Source organism: Oryctolagus cuniculus, chromosome 19, assembly GCF_964237555.1.
Source record: "Oryctolagus cuniculus chromosome 19, mOryCun1.1, whole genome shotgun sequence".
Classification (NCBI taxonomy): Eukaryota; Metazoa; Chordata; class Mammalia; order Lagomorpha; family Leporidae; genus Oryctolagus; species Oryctolagus cuniculus.
The window spans coordinates 34,368,911-34,385,369 of NC_091450.1; the positions used below are offsets into that span (position 1 = coordinate 34,368,911).

At 55.4% G+C, this 16,459-nt stretch overlaps 1 protein-coding gene across 2 annotated transcripts in view; it reads right to left on the minus strand.

Moving 5' to 3' along the window:
* Positions 1–16,459, minus strand: part of FAM234A (family with sequence similarity 234 member A) — a 29,207-nt gene that overhangs the window by 9,790 nt on the left and 2,958 nt on the right. Inside the window, exon 1 of one of the 2 annotated variants that reach the window (XM_051842130.2) lies at positions 7,077–7,654. The exons of the other annotated variant lie outside the window; for it this stretch is intronic. The gene's annotated coding sequence lies outside the window, so the exon portion shown is untranslated. Of the gene's footprint in view, positions 1–7,076; positions 7,655–16,459 lie in introns of those variants that run through there. 2 annotated transcript variants of the gene reach the window in all.

Consider the following 16,459-nt stretch of genomic DNA (forward strand, 5'->3'; position numbering starts at 1 on the left):
TGGCCCATCTTCCACTGCTTTCCCAGGCCACAAGCAGAGAGCTGGATCAGAAAAGGAGCAGCCAGGACACAGACTCGCGTCCATTTGGGATGCTAACGCCACAGGCGGAGGCTTAGCCTACCAAGCCACGGCAACAGCCCGACGTTAGAATTCCAGCCGTGCACGGCGCCAGCCCTGACGTTAGAATTCCAGCCGAGCCTCCTGACTCCGGAACTCCCAATCGCATCCCTGGAACTCGAGTCAATTCAGATTATGTAAAGTACATTGTAAGGTCATAAAAAAAAAGTACATTGTAAGGTCATAAAATGACGCCAATTTTATGTTGTATTCATGTCACTGTTTTCCAACTGGAGTTTTTTTTTTTTTTTTTTTTTTTTTTTTAATTAAAAAAGGGAGTAAATTCTGTATACCAAGGCTTTTTATTGTCATACCAAAGTGAGCCAGCACAGATTGGCTCAGAAAAATTATGTTAATCCAAATGCATGTCAGTTCACTGTTTCCGCGACTCTCTGATCATCTGCTTTGCACTTTTGCAAAGGGACAGAGGGGCCAGCGCTGTGATGAAGTAGGCTAAGCCTCCACCTGCGGCACCAGCATCCCATACGGGTGCTGGTTCGAGTCCCAGCTGCTCCTCTTTCAATCCAGCTCCCTGCTAATGGCCTGGAGAAGCAGTAGAAGATGGCCAAGTGCTTGAGCCCCTGCATCCCTGTGGGAGACCCAAAGCAGCCCCTGGCGCCTGGCTCCGGATCGGCTCAGCTGAGGCCGTTGTGGCCACCTGGGGAGTGAACCAGCGGATGGAAGACTTTTCTGCCTCTCCCTCTCTCTGTAACTCTACCTTTCAAAATATTTAAAAAATAAATAAAGGGTCAAAGGTAGTTTCAAAGTTGCTAACATAGGTTAGTGCCTGTGGCTGCTGGTCAGGAGGTGTTATCCTTAGCCTGGACAGTTATTTCAGAACATGGGAATGTAATTCTGACCTTAAATCTAACTCAGGTGTCTGTGTGGGTGCAGTCTGTTGAAATCTTTACTCAGTATATACTAAGCTGATGTTCTGTATATCAATTAAAAGTGAATCTTAATGAAGAATGGGATGGAGAGGGATAGAAGAGGGGACAGTTTGCAGGTAGGAGGGAGGTTATGGGGGGAAAACACTGTAATCCAAAAGTTGTGCTTCCAAAATTTATATTTATTGAATAAAAGTTTTCTAATTCAGATAATGATGTGGTACTCATTATTATCTCCACGTGTTGAGTCATTTAGGCAGAGCTGCTAAACACAGCCTGGGAAAAGGGGAGTTCCGGTACAGGCCTGTGTACGCTCAGCATCTCCGGTTCTGTACGGCAGACGGTTGCTTTACTGACAATTACATCCCCCTAAATTCTCCAAGCATGACAGTGCTAGACTACTTGAAACTAAAGGTCTAAGCAAGTCACAAGAGGTGTGACGAGCCACAAAAAGTCTGAGAGGAGTAAATCTTGGAAGAAAAATTTATGTGTTAGGCCGGCGCCGTGGCTCAATAGGCTAATCCTCCACCTTGCGGCGCCGGCACACCGGGTTCTAGTCCCGGTCAGGGCGCCGGATTCTGTCCCGGTTGCCCCTCTTCCAGGCCAGCTCTCTGCTATGGCCAGGGAGTGCAGTGGAGGATGGCCCAGGTGCTTGGGCCCTGCACCCCATGGGAGACCAGGAAAAGCACCTGGATCCTGGCTCCTGCCATCGGATCAGCGCGGTGCGCCGGCTGCAGCGGCGGCCATTGGAGGGTGAACCAACGGCAAAGGAAGACCTTTCTCTCTGTCTCTCTCTCTCACTGTCCACTCTGCCTGTCAAAAAAAAAAAAAAAAGAAAAATTTATGTGTGATAAAATTGATCATAATTTTAAATAGTGTTTACAAATTTTTTTTTTTTTTTGACAGGCAGAGTGGACAGTGAGAGAGAGAGAGAGACAGAGAGAAAGGTCTTCCTTTGCCGTTGGTTCACTCTCCAATGGCCACTGCGGCTGGCGCGCTGCGGCCAGCGCACCGCGCTGATCCGATGGCAGGAGCCAGGTACTTATCCTGCTCTCCCATGGGGTGCAGGGCCCAAACACTTGGGCCATCCTCCACTGCACTCCCTGGCCACAGCAGAGAGCTGGCCTGGAAGAGGGGCAACCGGGACAGAATCCGGCGCCCCGACCGGGACTAGAACCCGGTGTGCCGGCGCCGCTAGGTGGAGGATTAGCCCAGTGAGCCGCGGCGCCGGCCTACAAATTTTTCTACAAATTGAGCGTTACTTTCAAAGTTACATTGACATTAAGTTCTGATCTTCCGTAAAGCAATGAGTTGTAGAAACATGTGAACCAACATGTGAGTATCTGGAAACAGCCTTGATCTTGAATTTAAAAATCTGTGTTTGCAAAAACCCGTAACGTTTCCAGCTTCTGTTTAATTGGTTACTCTCTGCCAATTTTCATTTTTTAATTCATTTATTTGAAAGGCAGAGATACACAAAAGGGGCAGAGGGAGAGAGGGAGAGGGAGAGGGAGAGGGAGAGGGAGAGGACGAGAGGGAGAGGGAGAGAGGGAGAGAGGGGGAGAGGGAGAGGGAGAGGGAGAGAGGGAGGGGGAGAGGACAGGGAGAGGGAGAGGGAGAGAGGGAGAGAGGGAGAGGGAGAGGGAGAGAGGGAGGGGGAGAGGACAGGGAGAGGGAGAGAGGGAGAGGGAGGGGGAGAGGGAGGGGGAGAGAAGGACAGGGAGAGGGAGAGAGAGAGGGAGAGAGGGAGAGGGAGGGGGAGAGGACAGGGAGAGGGAGAGGGAGAGGGAGAGGGAGAGGGAGAGGGAGAGGGAGAGGGAGAGGGAGAGGGAGAGGACAGGGAAAGGGAGAGGGAGAGGGAGAGGGAGCTTCCACCTCCTGCTTCACTCCCCAAATGACCACAATGGCTGTGCTGAGCCAAGCAGAAGCCAGGAGCCTCTTCTGGGTTTCGCCTGTGGGGGCAGGGTCCCAAGCACTGGGCCAGCATCCACTGCCCTCCCAGGTGCATCAGCAGGGAGCTGAACTGGAAGCGGATCAGCCTGGTCTTGAAGCAGCAACCAGATGGGATGCCGGCACTGTGGGCGGGGGCTTAGCCTTCTGTGCCACAGAGCTGGCTCCTCTCCAACTTTCTAGTTCGGGCCTATAAGCTCTTTCCTGACACTGTTAAATTGTTCCAAATTCTGGAGTGATTTCATGTGCTCTTATATTTACGGTTTTTATTTCTGATTTTTCTGACAACCAAAAAGGCACAGATTTGGTGTTCTGCTAAAGTAATCTATTGCGTTCTCTACTGTCTGTCAAGCTCTGATCGTTGGACAGCACTGAATAAAAGTTAAAATTACTGTAAATATGTACTTACTTAAAAGATCTGGTCACTCTATTGTGATTAGCTCTGGTCCACAACTGGTAAAGCCACCCTGACTAGTGGATGGACATTAAAGGGCAATAAAGCCCACAGGGGGTGACCCACCCGAGACCCTGGGTGCAGGAACCAGGCTCAACCGCCCCCAGGCCCCTTGCACAGCAGCTGGCAACACATCAGCTGCACGGGCAGCTTGTGAGACAGCCGAGAGAAAAGTTCCCAGCGGCTTGCAGAAGCCCCTACTCCCTGCTTCCCACAGCTGCAAGCCCCTGCGGCCCACCAGGGCAGGTCCCCTCCTCAGCCAGACAAAACCCAGCCCTCCGTGCCCGGTGCCCAGTGCTCCTCTTTGCTTCAATAAAGCAGCCTGGCTCCGTGGAGGTCAGCTCCGGCTCCTTTTTGCATCTCTTTCCTGTGGGTACGCAAGGCCAGAACCTCGAGCTACTCCAAACCTAACGACAGGATTTCGCAACGGGGAGGAATTCCACTTCAGATACTTTAAGCTCTCTTGGCATCTTTAACAGATTTTCTGAAAATCAGGTTCTCAGCCTTCTGGACTCTGGTATTTCCAGTTGGGCCTCTGGAAACGTCAAAGGATACATCTCTCCTCTTGCAGAGATAAGAACCAATTAGGCTATTTGGATGATATTAAAAGTGTTGCAAGATGTGAAATGATGCTAAACTTCAGTTATGAGCATTTTTCTTTAGCTGCTCCAGTCTCAGCCTTGCTAGCCAGATTCTTTAGAGAGGGACTCACAAAGGCTCAGTCAAGCTAACAGTGAACAGCCAGGCATTGCCAGTTCCAAACGCGGGTCAGAAGGGAGGAAGGGTTCCAAAAGAGACGTAGACTGAGGCCGGTTACGCAGCAGACACTGGACAGCGGGGTCCCAGGAGCCCAGGAAAGCTCACAGCTACACGGTCAAAGTCTGGAAGCCCTGAAAACTTACTGGACGAATCTGAAAACTGTTCTGTATTGCACAGTAGGTTCTAGTACACATTCATGGCTTACATGTTAACACTAGTTAAAAGTGGCAAAGCAAGGCCGGTGCCACGGCTCACTAGGCTAATCCTCTGCCTTGCGGCGCCTGCACCCCGGGTTCTAGTCCCAGTCGGGGTGCCAGATTCTGTCCCGGTTGCCCCTCTTCCAGGCCAGCTCTCTGCTGTGGCCCAGGAGGGCAGTGGAGGTTGGCCCAAGTCCTTGGGCCCTGCACCCCATGGGAGACCAGGATAAGTACCTGGCTCCTGCCATCGGATCAGCACGGTGCGCCGGCCGTGGCAGCCATTGGAAGGTGAACCAATGGCAAAAAAAAAAAAAAAAGTGGCAAAGCAGCAGAAGATAACCCAAGCACTTGGGCCCCTGCACCTGCATGGGAGACCGGGAAGAAGCCCTGGCTGCTGGCTTTGGCCTGGCCCAGCTTTGGCTGTTGCGGCAGTCTGGGGAGTGAACCAGCAGATGGAAGACCTTTCTCTCTGTCTCTCCCTCTCATTGTCTGTAACTCTCTAACAAATAAATAACTTATAAAAAGAAGGAAAAACAAACCAACCAACCAGCAACCCAGGCCCGTCACCCACTGGCTGCACGGTGAAAATCTTGGAGCCTAGGGAAGGCAGAAGCGCCCTCCAAGACCGGGCTCGCAGTGAGCAGGGCTGGGCTGAGCTCACGCCTCCCCCTGCTCCTGCAGCTGGGAAGGTGACATCCCTGACTCCCTGCTACCTTTGATTCCCAGATTTATAGAAGGCGTGGGTGGCTGACCTTTTTCTGTAGTAATGCCCAGCCACAAACAGAGGCCCAAAGAGCACAGGCAGAGAATGCGGCTGAACTGCAGGCTCCACAGCTGGAGCTGTTTTGCTATGTGCACAATAAACGAGCAGAACGCCCCTCTGCGTTCCAGAGGGAGAGGGAGACCATGTCCAAACACATGGACAGGACATGTGATCTCACCTGAAGGACAGTCTCATGGGCACGGTCTTAACTCAGAGAAATACCAAGTGTCAGGACGTGCCCATGACCATAGCTTTCCAGCTCACCCTGATACTAAAATAGGTCTTCCAAAATGAGGGATGGGCTGAGCACCCGTGGCTGCCATCCTAAAAGTCGCCTCTGTGGTTTGTGTTCCTGGAGACCAGGAGAGGGAGGAGGGAGCTAAGCAGGAACAGTGTCGGGATGGGTGGCAGGTCCCCTAACTGCTGCTTCACACGGTCATCTGCCGTCAAGCAGACAGGGCAAACAGCTGTCGTGACGGAGCCGGCTTCCGAGGAGCCCTGTCAGCTCTGCCAAGAGCCAGGCCACTGCAAACGAATTACCCTGGGGGTTGAAGGGGGATGGGCTGTGGTGTAGCAGGTACAGCCATGTCCTACAGCACTGGCATCCCATATGGACGCCAGTTCAAATCCCAGCTGTTCCACTTCTGATCCAGCTCCCTGCTAATGGCCTGAGAAAGTAGCAGAAGATGGCCTAAGTGCCCGGGTCCCTGCACACACACACACACACACACACACACACACACACACACCAGTGCCTGGGCCCCTGTATACACACACACACACACACACAGAGCCCCCCACCCACCCCAGTGAGAGACCCAGAAGAAGCTCCTGGCTCCTGGCTCCTGGCTTCAGTCTGGTCCAGCCTTGGCCATTGTGGCCATTTGGGGAGAGTGAAACAGTGGATGGAAAATCGATTTTTTTTCTCTTTATCTCTGCCTTTCAAATAAATACAGAAAAATCTTTTTTAAAAAATGTTGATGGCAGGCCGGCGCCGTGGCTCACTTGGCTAATCCTCTGCCTGTGGCGCCGCATCCCATATGGGCACCGGGTTCTAGTCCCGGCTGCTCCTCTTCCAGGCCAGCTCTCTGCTGTGGCCCGGGAGTGCAGTGGAGGATGGCCCAAGTGCTTGGGCCCTGCACCCCATGGGAGACCAGGAAGAGGCTCCTGGCTCCTGGCTTCAGATCAGCGCAGCGCGCCAGCCGTAGCGACCATTTTGGGGGTGAACCAATGGAAGAAGACCTTTCTCTCTGTCTCTCCCTCTCACTGTCTGTAACTCTACCTCTCAAATAAATAAATAAAATTAAAAAAAAAAAAAAGCAATGAAGTGCTGACACGGAAATAATGAAGGGAACAGGCAGGCTGAGTCCTGCGGAATCCACACAGCAGGCAGGCCCAGGGCAGGAGGCAGGTCAAAGGCTGCGGAGGGCGGGGCTGAGCCCAGGGCTCTGCGACCTGCGTTCCACCACCACCTAGAGCAAACCAGCATGCAGGCGCCTCCCTCCCACAGGCAGAGCCAGCGAGTGAGGACGTGTGGTCACTAAACCCAGCCCCAGCAGCCCTGCCCTGGGCGTGGGGCAGGTGTGGCACGGTGTCTGCAAAAGGTAACCAGGCAAAAAGCCGGCAGCAGAAGCTGGGAGTGGAGGGCTACCGGCCGAGGGCTCAGGGCCTAAAGAGGAGAAAACCACCAGCCAGCAGGCGCAGCCCGTGCTCCATGCGAACAGACGCTTGAAATGTCTACAACACAAATGTGGCCGAGGAAAGCAAGCGGAGTGGGGAGGAGAACGCTACGACTGTAGATTCCATCTTGAGAGCCCGATTACCACGCAAGCTCAGGCCTGGCTGCCGCCACGGGCCCGGGAGCCTGCCGGGAGAGCGGGAGAGGCACAGGGAAGCCACCAGTCTGGCAGAACGCCCCTCCATCCCACGAGCCCGTCTCCCAGACCTACCTGGGAGGGTGCGCTCAACCTCAGCTCCTGGCCAGCCACGTGCACACCCAACCTCTGGGTCTGGGCTGAGTCTGTGCCTTCAAAAACCAGGCAAATGCAGGGGTTCAGCAGCCGCGGGTAAGGTGCACCGCAGGCAGCCTGGAAGGGCACGATGGCACTCAGCCTTGGCGCCACAGCAGAACCACCGGGTACTTTCACAATCAGGATGCCACACCCCCTGGCCAATTAAAGCAGCCTCTCTTGGGGAGGGGGCAGGCGGGCGGGCGGGCGGTGCCCGGCAATTCCAAGGTGCCACCAAGGAGAGACGCCCTGGCCAAGAAATCTGCCCTTGTTCTGCTCGTCCACTTTGGCCATCAGACAGCAGCCACATTCGTCTACTGCCAGCCTGGGGAAAGGAAAGCAACCAAGAGCGAGCCTGTCCCCGTCCTGTCCTGGTCTCCGTCCCTGTCCTGCCCCTGTCCTGTCCTGTCCTGTCCCCCATTCTGTCCCTCTGGGCTTCCTCAGTTATCCAAAAGCTTAGTCCAAAGGCAAACCTCACACTAGTAAATGGAGCTATTCCATTTCTTAAAAAAAGAAAAAAAAAGATTGATTTATTTATTCACAGGCAGAGTGACCAGAAAGACAGAGACTTCCATCCACCGTTTCACTCCCCAAATGGCTGCAATGGCCTGAGCTGAGCCAGGCTGAAGCCAGGAGCTCCATCCAGCTCTCCCACACGGTGGCAAGGGTCCAAGACCGTGTGCCATCACCTGCTGCTTCTCAGGGCATTAGCAGGGGCGTGGATCAGGGGCAGAGCAGCTGGGTGCCGATGCAGTGAGCAGCACTGAACCTGTGGTGCCCTGGTGTTTCTGAATGTGACTAGACGCCAGGTAAAAGTAAAGGGAAAAAAACCTCAAACTGTTATCTCTACTTCAGGGTCTGCTGTCGTCGGACCACATGGGACGTCCGGTCAGGAGGAGGGTCTGCACCCGGGGGGGGGCTTCCGGCTCAGGCCGTCCTGAGAGCATTCCCTCCAGGCACCACTCAGCTCTGGGTACAATTCAGAAGCAGAGAGGGGAAAACCCTCCGAAGGCTCACTGGAACACAGCTGGAAGTCGAGTGACCTACCACGGGGCCGGGCTCTGCTCACAGCCAGAGCCTTCCGACGGCGAGCGTCGCGATGCAGGAGGTGCTGTGAATCTGTCTGGGCAGACAGCCCGAGCCTGGGCCGTGCCACAGGCCTCCCGGCTGCCCGCGCACCCGGCTCCCGTGCCCGGCAGTGCCCACTGGCCCTGACGCCCGGCGAGCGCCTCAGGAGTCCGAGGAGCAGTCTTCCACAAACGCCTTCAGGTGGTTTCACCGCTGTCCTGCTGACGCTCCCCGCGCCGGCACTGTCCTGTCCAGTGTGGCACAACTCCTCCCCATCGAACCCCACCCATCCCACAAGCCGATGGTGAACGCCACCTTATTTTTAAACCTTTCTGGGTTTTCTAACCACACATGACCCAAAAGCAATGTTGCTTCTGGCTACTTTTGAAGGATGGTGTTTGTCTGAAAACGCCAAAAAGAGAACATCCTAACTTGGGAACACAAATCCAACACACCCCAAGTCACCGTCAGCTCCGCCTAATATTCTGGGACTCGGCACGGTCAGGTGCAGCAGCCGTGGGGCTCTGGGCTGAGCCTGTGTTCGTGTCCGGCCCCGCCCTCCACCTGCGGCACCGCAGGCACAGCACCAAGCTTCTCTACCCCGGCAAGGTTCTCAGCTGCCCGAAGCTCAGCGCCAACTCAGGCAGGAAAGACTTCCTGCGAGGAGACCGCGGCACCCAGGGCTGCCAAAAGACGCAGCACACTCAGAGCACCCGGCACCGCGGGGGACAGCGGCCGCGGCAGCACCAAGGTCACAGCCTCGGGGCAGGCGGCTGAGACGCTGTTGGGCGCCAGCGCCCTTGGGTCCCTGGAGTCTCTCACAGTGGGGATTCCCCCAGCACAGGTAGTTCTGCGAGCAACCTAGAACCCTCAGACCAGACACTCGTCCATTTCCCTGTTCCTCCCCCAGTCTGGAGCCAGCAGTGAGCACCAGGCACCGAGTCCTGCGGAACACACAGACAGGAGCGGTCCCCCAGAGCTCTTCAAAATGAGGAATCCAGGAATGGTGGCTCCCACTTCTGCAGCCTGAGCCTGGAGCAGCCCAGGCCTCACTGCAGGCACTGCCAGAAGGCCATGGTCCTTACCCTGGGGCAAATTCTGGCCCTGCGGGATTATTATTTTTTTAAAAAAACATTTATGGGGCTGGTGCCGTGGCGCAGTAGGTTAATCCTACGCCTGCTGTGCTGGCATCCCATGTGGGCACTGGTTCCAATCCCAGCTGCTCCACTTCCGATCCAGCTCTCTGCTGTGGCCTGGGAAAGCAGTGGAAGATGTCCCAAGTCCTTGGCCCTGCACCCGCGTGGGAGACCCAGAGGAAGCTCCTGGCTCCGGATCAGCGCAGCTCCGGCCTTTGCAGCCAATTGGGGAGAGAACCAGCGGATGGAAGACCTCTCTCTCTGTGTAACTCTCTCAAATAAATAAATCTTAAAAAAAAAAAAATCTCATAAAGATGGATGTACAAGTGAGCACACAGATGGCTTCCCAGTCTAGGAGGCTCCCTGGAGGCAGTACTACCTCTGCAGCACCTTGTGAGGCTGTAATTAGCTCAAAACATTTTTTTTAAGTCAAAGAAAAGAAACCCTTTAGCAAAGGGGGTGGGGCCAGAGGTCACACCAGTTTAAGAGGCCCCAGCACGATGTCTCAAAGCCAGCGCACTATGAAGCTATTCCAAAGACAGGAGGTTGTTTGTGGAGCTTTGCAGTCACTTGGAAGCTGGAAGAATGTCCGAGACCCCGGCCACCGGCGGGCCCCCACCCCGCCATCATTGCTGGAACCCCAGGCAGCCACTCCCAGCTCCTCACAGCACAGCGCGCTTGGCCCCCTCACCTACCGCGCAAAGCCAAGCCCAGAGTTCAAGAAGGGTCACTTCCGCAGGCATCAGTGGCCGCAGGGCGGTGAGCGCCTCCTAACTCCCTCACGCAGGGTGCAGGCTCGAGTGAGCTGTGTGTCAGGGTCTGACCTGGATAATGACCACCTTGGAGAACGTGAAAAGCTCATCAGAAATTCCTTCTGAGGATCTCCCAGGACAACTCTGCTCCTGGAAGTTAGGGGTGGTCATAAAGGCCTCCCCAGCAACACAGCCAAGGATGGCCAGTTCACACTCCCGTGTGGTGCAAAGACAGACCACAGGAAATGGATCAACGGTGTTTCCTCTGCTGTGGTCACCGACGCCATCTGCAGCACTGCCCAAGGACCTCTCCACTCACTGCCGGTGAGGCCGGGAGCCAGGCAGACACCAGAACCCCAGGGTCAGGCCACGGGCTTTTTTTTTTTTTTTTGACAGGTAGAGTTACAGACAGTGAGAGAGAGACAGAGAGAAAGGTCTTCCTTCCGTTCGTTCACTCCCCAAATGGCTGCTACGGCCAGCGTGCTGCGCCGATCCAAAGCCAGGAGCCAGGTGCTTCCTCCTGGTCTCCCACGCGGGTGCAGGGGCCCAAGCACTTGGACCATCCTCCACTGCACTCCCGGGCCACAGCAGAGAGCTGGACTGGAAGAGGAGCAACCAGGACAGAATCTGGCGCCCCAACCGGGACTAGAACCTGGGGTGCTGGCGCCGCAGGCGGAGGATTAGCCTAGTGAGCCACCGCACTGGCCCAGGCCACGGCTTTTTAGCCTAGGCCCATCCCACACTGCAGTGCCAGCTCCTGATGGCAGCTCCCACCCACGAGGCACTGGCAGGCACTGGAGACAGCTCAACCAACGGGTCCTGCCGCCCAGGTGGGAGACCCCGACTGAACCTGTGGCTCCTGGCTTTTGCTAGGGAAGGCCTTTGCAAGCATTTGAGTTTTAAAACCCGAAAATCAGCAAGTAGAGCGCCAAGAATGGCTTCTGAAACATGCGTGGGCTCTCCGAGGGACTTGGGATCTCACAGGAGAGCTTCCCAGGGAGCAGGGCGTGGAGACGCAGCACAGCGTGGGGACGACGTCCAGGCCAGACTCAGCCCCGTCCCCCACGCCACTTGGTGGTCCAGGCCAGACTCAGCCCTGTCCCCCACGCCACTCGCTGAAGTGCCGCGGCTCTGGGCCACCCGCAGCCCCGGGCAAGCGCGGCGACCTTCCGGAGGCCTGGGGAGAGGGCGTCAAGGTTGGATTTCCTTCTGGGCGCAGGAAGCGTCCGGACACTCTGGGCCGCCTTCAGGAGCAGGGAGGCCACAGCGGCTCTGGTGGACGAGCGGTGAGGTCTGCGCCCCACTGCGGAGAAGGCAGACCTCTGGGCACTGCGGCTTCTGGCTCCCGAGGGAAGTTCCACAGGCGCCACCCTGACCCTCGCAGTCCCCAAACAGAGCATTTACAGGAACTCTAGGCTTCTGTTTCAAGTCACAGCTATCGTTAAGTTCCACTTAAAGAGCGGGAAAGGGGAACCTAAAGGGGGTCTTGCCTCTAAGACCACGAGGCATCTGTGAACCAGACTGAAGAAGCATCCTGGCAGCCAGCACCGTGCAGGGCGGCCAGCCCCTGCGGCTCTGCGGGGCTCTGAGGACCACTGCTGCTCAGGGGCAAGCTGTACTCTCGCGGGGGAAGCGGACATCAGCCGTACCTGTCACCAGGCCAACAGATGCGTTACAGGAAAACAGAAACCCTCATCCGTGTGTGCACAGAGAAGTCAAACACTCTCCAGACACCAGAGGGCACACAGAACTGTCCTCTGAAAGAAACCTGTTAAAATGTAACAGGCACTGGGCCCCCCGCTGTGGCCTAGCGGGTAAAGCCCTGCCTGCAGTGCCAGCATCCCATATGGGTGCCGGTTCCAGTCCTGGCTGCTCCACTTCCGATCCAGCTCTCTGCTGTGGCCTGGGAAAGCAGTGGAAGATGGCCCGAGTCCTTGGGTCCCTGCACCTGTGTGGGAGACCTGGAAGAAGCTCCTGGCTCCTGGCTTCAGATCAGTCTAGCTCCGGCTGTTGCGGCCCTTTGGGGAGTGAACCAGCATTGGAAGACCCCTCTCTCTCTCTGCCTCTCTGTAACCCTTCCAAATAAATAAATCTTTATAAAATCTATGTCTTGCCAGCGCCGCGGCTCAATTGGCTAATCCTCCACCTAGCAGCGCCGGCACACCGGGTTCTAGTCCCGGTTGCCCCTCTTCCAGGCCAGCTCTCTGCTATGGCCCGGGAGTGCAGTGGAGGTTGGCCCAAGTGCTTGGGCCCTGCACCCCATGGAAGACCAGGATAAGCACCTGGCTCCTGCCATCGGATCAGTGCGGTGCGCCGGCCGCAGTGGGCGGTCATTAGAGGGTGAACCAACAGCAGAGAAAGACCTTTCTCTCTCTCTCTCTCACTGTCCACTCTGCCTGTCAAAAATAAATAAATAAATAAATAAAATCCATGTCTTGACTTAATATCAAGCAAAACGAGAAATAAACAAAAATATGAGGGAAAGAAAATGCATCAGTGTGATATTAAGGTAAAAAATGACTCACCAGGATAAACTAAACACATGGCCCTTGCATGTGATTTTTTAAGCAGATTAATACCCTGGCCTACGGATGTATCAGAAACCGTCAGGCACTCAGCTTCTGCCATCAGGGGTGCTGGGCGGCCACAGCTGTGCGGAGGGGAAACTCGTCACTGGCCCACCAGCTGTTCACGGTCCTCACGACTGCGCCACGGTACTGCAGAAAGGAGAGGAGAGGAGAGGTGCCTCCAGGAACAGCGGACAGCGCCAGGGCAGCACACCAGCGCAGGGTGGGGCGGCAGCAGGGCCGGCCCCCGAGACGACCTCGGGCTCCGCTTTCTGTTCCAACTTCCGGCTGACGCACACCCTGGGAAGCAGCAGTGCTGGCTCAGGCAGCTCAGGCCTTTCTCTATCTGTTTTTAAAGATCATTTATTTATTTGAAAGACAGAGTGAGAGAGACAGAGACAGAGCTCTTCTGCCCACTTCCCAAAGGCCTCAACAGCAGAGGATGGGCCAGGCCAGCGTCAGGAGCCAGAGCTTCATGCGGGTCCCCCGCGAGCGCAGGGGCCGAGTACCTGGGCCATCCTCCGGGGCTTCCTGGGCACGCTGGCAGGGAGCTGGATCAGAACCGGTGCCCATTTGGAATGCCATGGCTTAAATTAACTGTATGTCTTAAAATCACAACTTTAAACTGTTTATCTAATTTTATTTGAAGGGCCGAGAGACACAGAGAAAGAGACAGAGGCAGACAAAACCAGATCTTCCATCTGCTGATTCCCTCCTCAAAAGCCCAGCTCAGCTAAGGCCAGTCTGAAGGCAGGAGCTCAGGACTCAATCCAGCCGCCCCATGTCGACAGCACCTGAGCCAGCCCCTGCTGCCTCCCTAGAAGCAGGGCCATCTGAACCCAGGCACTGGGATACGGGCTCTGTGGACATCCCAAGAAGCATCTAGCTGCTTGAAACACTGATTGACGAAGGGAGAAAGAAATACTCCATCTCCTGGTTCACGTTCCCAAACCCACGACAGCCAGACCTGGGCCAGGCTGAAGCCAGGAGCCCAGACGCCATCAGGGTCTCCATGTGGGTGGCAGGGGCCCAAGTCCTTGAGCCATCATCAGATGCCTCCCGAGGTGCACATCAGCAGGAAGCTGGAATGGAAGCAGAGACCAGGCCCTGGAGCAGCACCCCAATCCGGGACACTGGCACCCTGAGGGACACCCGCTGCTGCACCACACACCTGCCACGGGGTAGGAGCAGAACTTCCGGAAGGACTTCGGGGCGGGGGGGGGGGTGTCTACACTGCGATCCCTGTGGATGAATGAAGACGGCGTCTACACTGCGATCCCTGCGGCTGAATGAAGACGGCGTCTACACTGCGATCCCTGCGGCTGAATGAAGACGGCGTCTACACTGCGATCCCTGCGGCTGAATGAAGACGGCGTCTACACTGCGATCCCTGCGGCTGAATGAAGACGGCGTCTACACTGCGATCCCTGCGGCTGAATGAAGATGGCCCACATGTGTTTGCAGACAACTGCACGCTACCACTACTCAAAGGAAACTTTCTCTTGCATTACTCAACCTCGTCAAAACGGCAATTTTACAAAAGCAGACTTTTTAAAAAGCAAGGGCAGCTGCAAATTAAAATAAACAAAAATAAATAAAATAGAGCAAAAAATTACACCTGTAACTTGAGAGCAAAAAGCACATTTAAATAAGAAGAGAAATGAGATTGATGCGAACAGCACATAGCTCTTTTAATTTTTCATTATTTCAAAAATTTTGTTTTTTACTTTTATTTCATTTTATTTGAAAGTCAGAGAAACAGACAAAGAGAGATCTTCCATTTGATGGTTCACTCCCCAGATGTGGGCCACACTGAAGCCAGGAGCCAGGACTCCGCCGGCTCTCGGAGGTGGGAGGGAGGGGCCCAGGGACAGGCCACCGTGGACTGCCTGCAGGACGCAGCACCATGAAGCTGGGACTCCAGTCAGCGCTTGGCAAGGTGCTCCGGTGCCCCAGCCAGTGCCTCAGCCCCACACCACAGCACCCACTCCCAGCAGAAGCCTGGTAAACGGAGAAGACCGTGTGGGGTGCTTAGTGGAAAGGTCTGGTTACAGGTGAACTTCACTCCTGAGCTTTACTAGTAAGGAAAAATGGAAGGATTTTGTCAACGGATTGAAGAAACAATCACTCAACACTCCAGCACTCCATATTGACAGGGTCGAAAGTCATTCTTTAAAAAAGATTTCTTTATTTATTTGAAAGGTAGAGTTACAGAGAGAGAGGGACAGACAGAGGTCTCCCAACTGCTGGCTCACTCCCACATGGCCACAGTGGCCAGGGCTGAGCCGGCCAAGCCAGGAACTTCATCAGGACCTCCCACGTGGGTGGCAAAGTAGCTGGGTCAGAAGCAGAACAGCTAGGACACGAACTGGCACCTTACGGGACGCGGTGTTGTAGGGGCGGTGGCTGATCCGCTGAGGACTGGCCCCTGGACTACTTCTCTAGGAATCATCCAGAACAAGTGACCCTTGTTCATCTCACCGGGCCTGGTTGTTCTCTAACCTGTGAGCGGCCTGTGGATAGCCTTTGGCCACCTGGCGTGCACCGTGCCTAGAAAAGCAGGGGGTGTGTGTGCTGAACACTTGGCCCGTGCTACTGCTCCGGCCTGGGACGCCCTGGCTCTTCTTAGCCGTCCCCGGCTTGGCTGAAACAGCACCGAAGTTTCCCGTGACCACTGCTGCCCCTGGTGGCTTACCTCCTACACCAGGGAATTCTACTTCCTCCAAGTACTCATCTCATTCCTCTTACCTGGGAGAGGGGAAACGTTTGAGGCCCAGTGCAATCTGCGGTGTCCCCTGAGCCCAACACATAGCGGGCACTCAATAAACGCAGGTCAGGTGGGCGAGGAGAGTGCATGGGGTACGTCTCTAGACAAGTCCAAACAGGGACCGAATCAGGCAACGCACAAAAGGCCCGAGTTTCCAGGTATTCATGATCCGTCACCACCACCCATCTCACAGCAAGCGTGCCTGCACGCCTGTCCGAAAGCCAGCGGACGATTTAGCAGTGTCCTTTCTATGACAGGCTGCACCACGGCCGGGAGTGGCCTGTGTCCCGACACCACGTGGGGCTCTGGTAAGAGCTGAGCGCAGCAGAAGTCAGACAATGACAGCTATAGTTTCAGTTGTTTACAGCGAACAAGTGCTCCTTCTCTTCCCCGAGAACAGCCCTAAGACAAGAACAGGCACGTAACCATCATTCACGAGAACAGATGTTAAGGTCATGGCTCCCTGCCGAAGGCAAAAATATCCCAGCACACGCTCCCAAGCCGCTGCGTGGGTCCTTTCCTTATGTAGCTGAAACACCTTTTAAATTTGTATTTACTGGGGCCAGCGCTGTGGAGGAGCTAGTAAAGTCACCGCTGTGCTGGCATCCCATACAGGTGCCGGTTTCAGTCCCGGCTGCTCCACTTCGATCCAGCTCTCTGATGTGGCCTGGGGGTGCAGTGGAAGATGGCCCAAGTCCTTGGGCCCCTGCACCCACGTGGGAGACCTAGAAGAAGCTCCTGGCTCCTTCCTGGCTTCAGGTCAGCCCAGCTCTGGCTGTTGCGGCCATCTTCCACTGCTTTCCCAGGCACATTAGTGGGAAGTTGGATCAAAAGCAGAGCAGCCTGGGGCCGGTGCTGTGGTGCAGCAGGTTAATACCCTGGCCTGCAGCACTGGCATCCCATATGGGCGCCAGTTCGAATCCCAGCTGCTCCACTTCTGATCCAGCTCTCTGCTGTGGCCTGGGAGAGCAGTGGAAGATGGCCCGAGTCCTTGGGCCCCTCACCCATGTGGGAGACCTGGAAGAAACTCCTG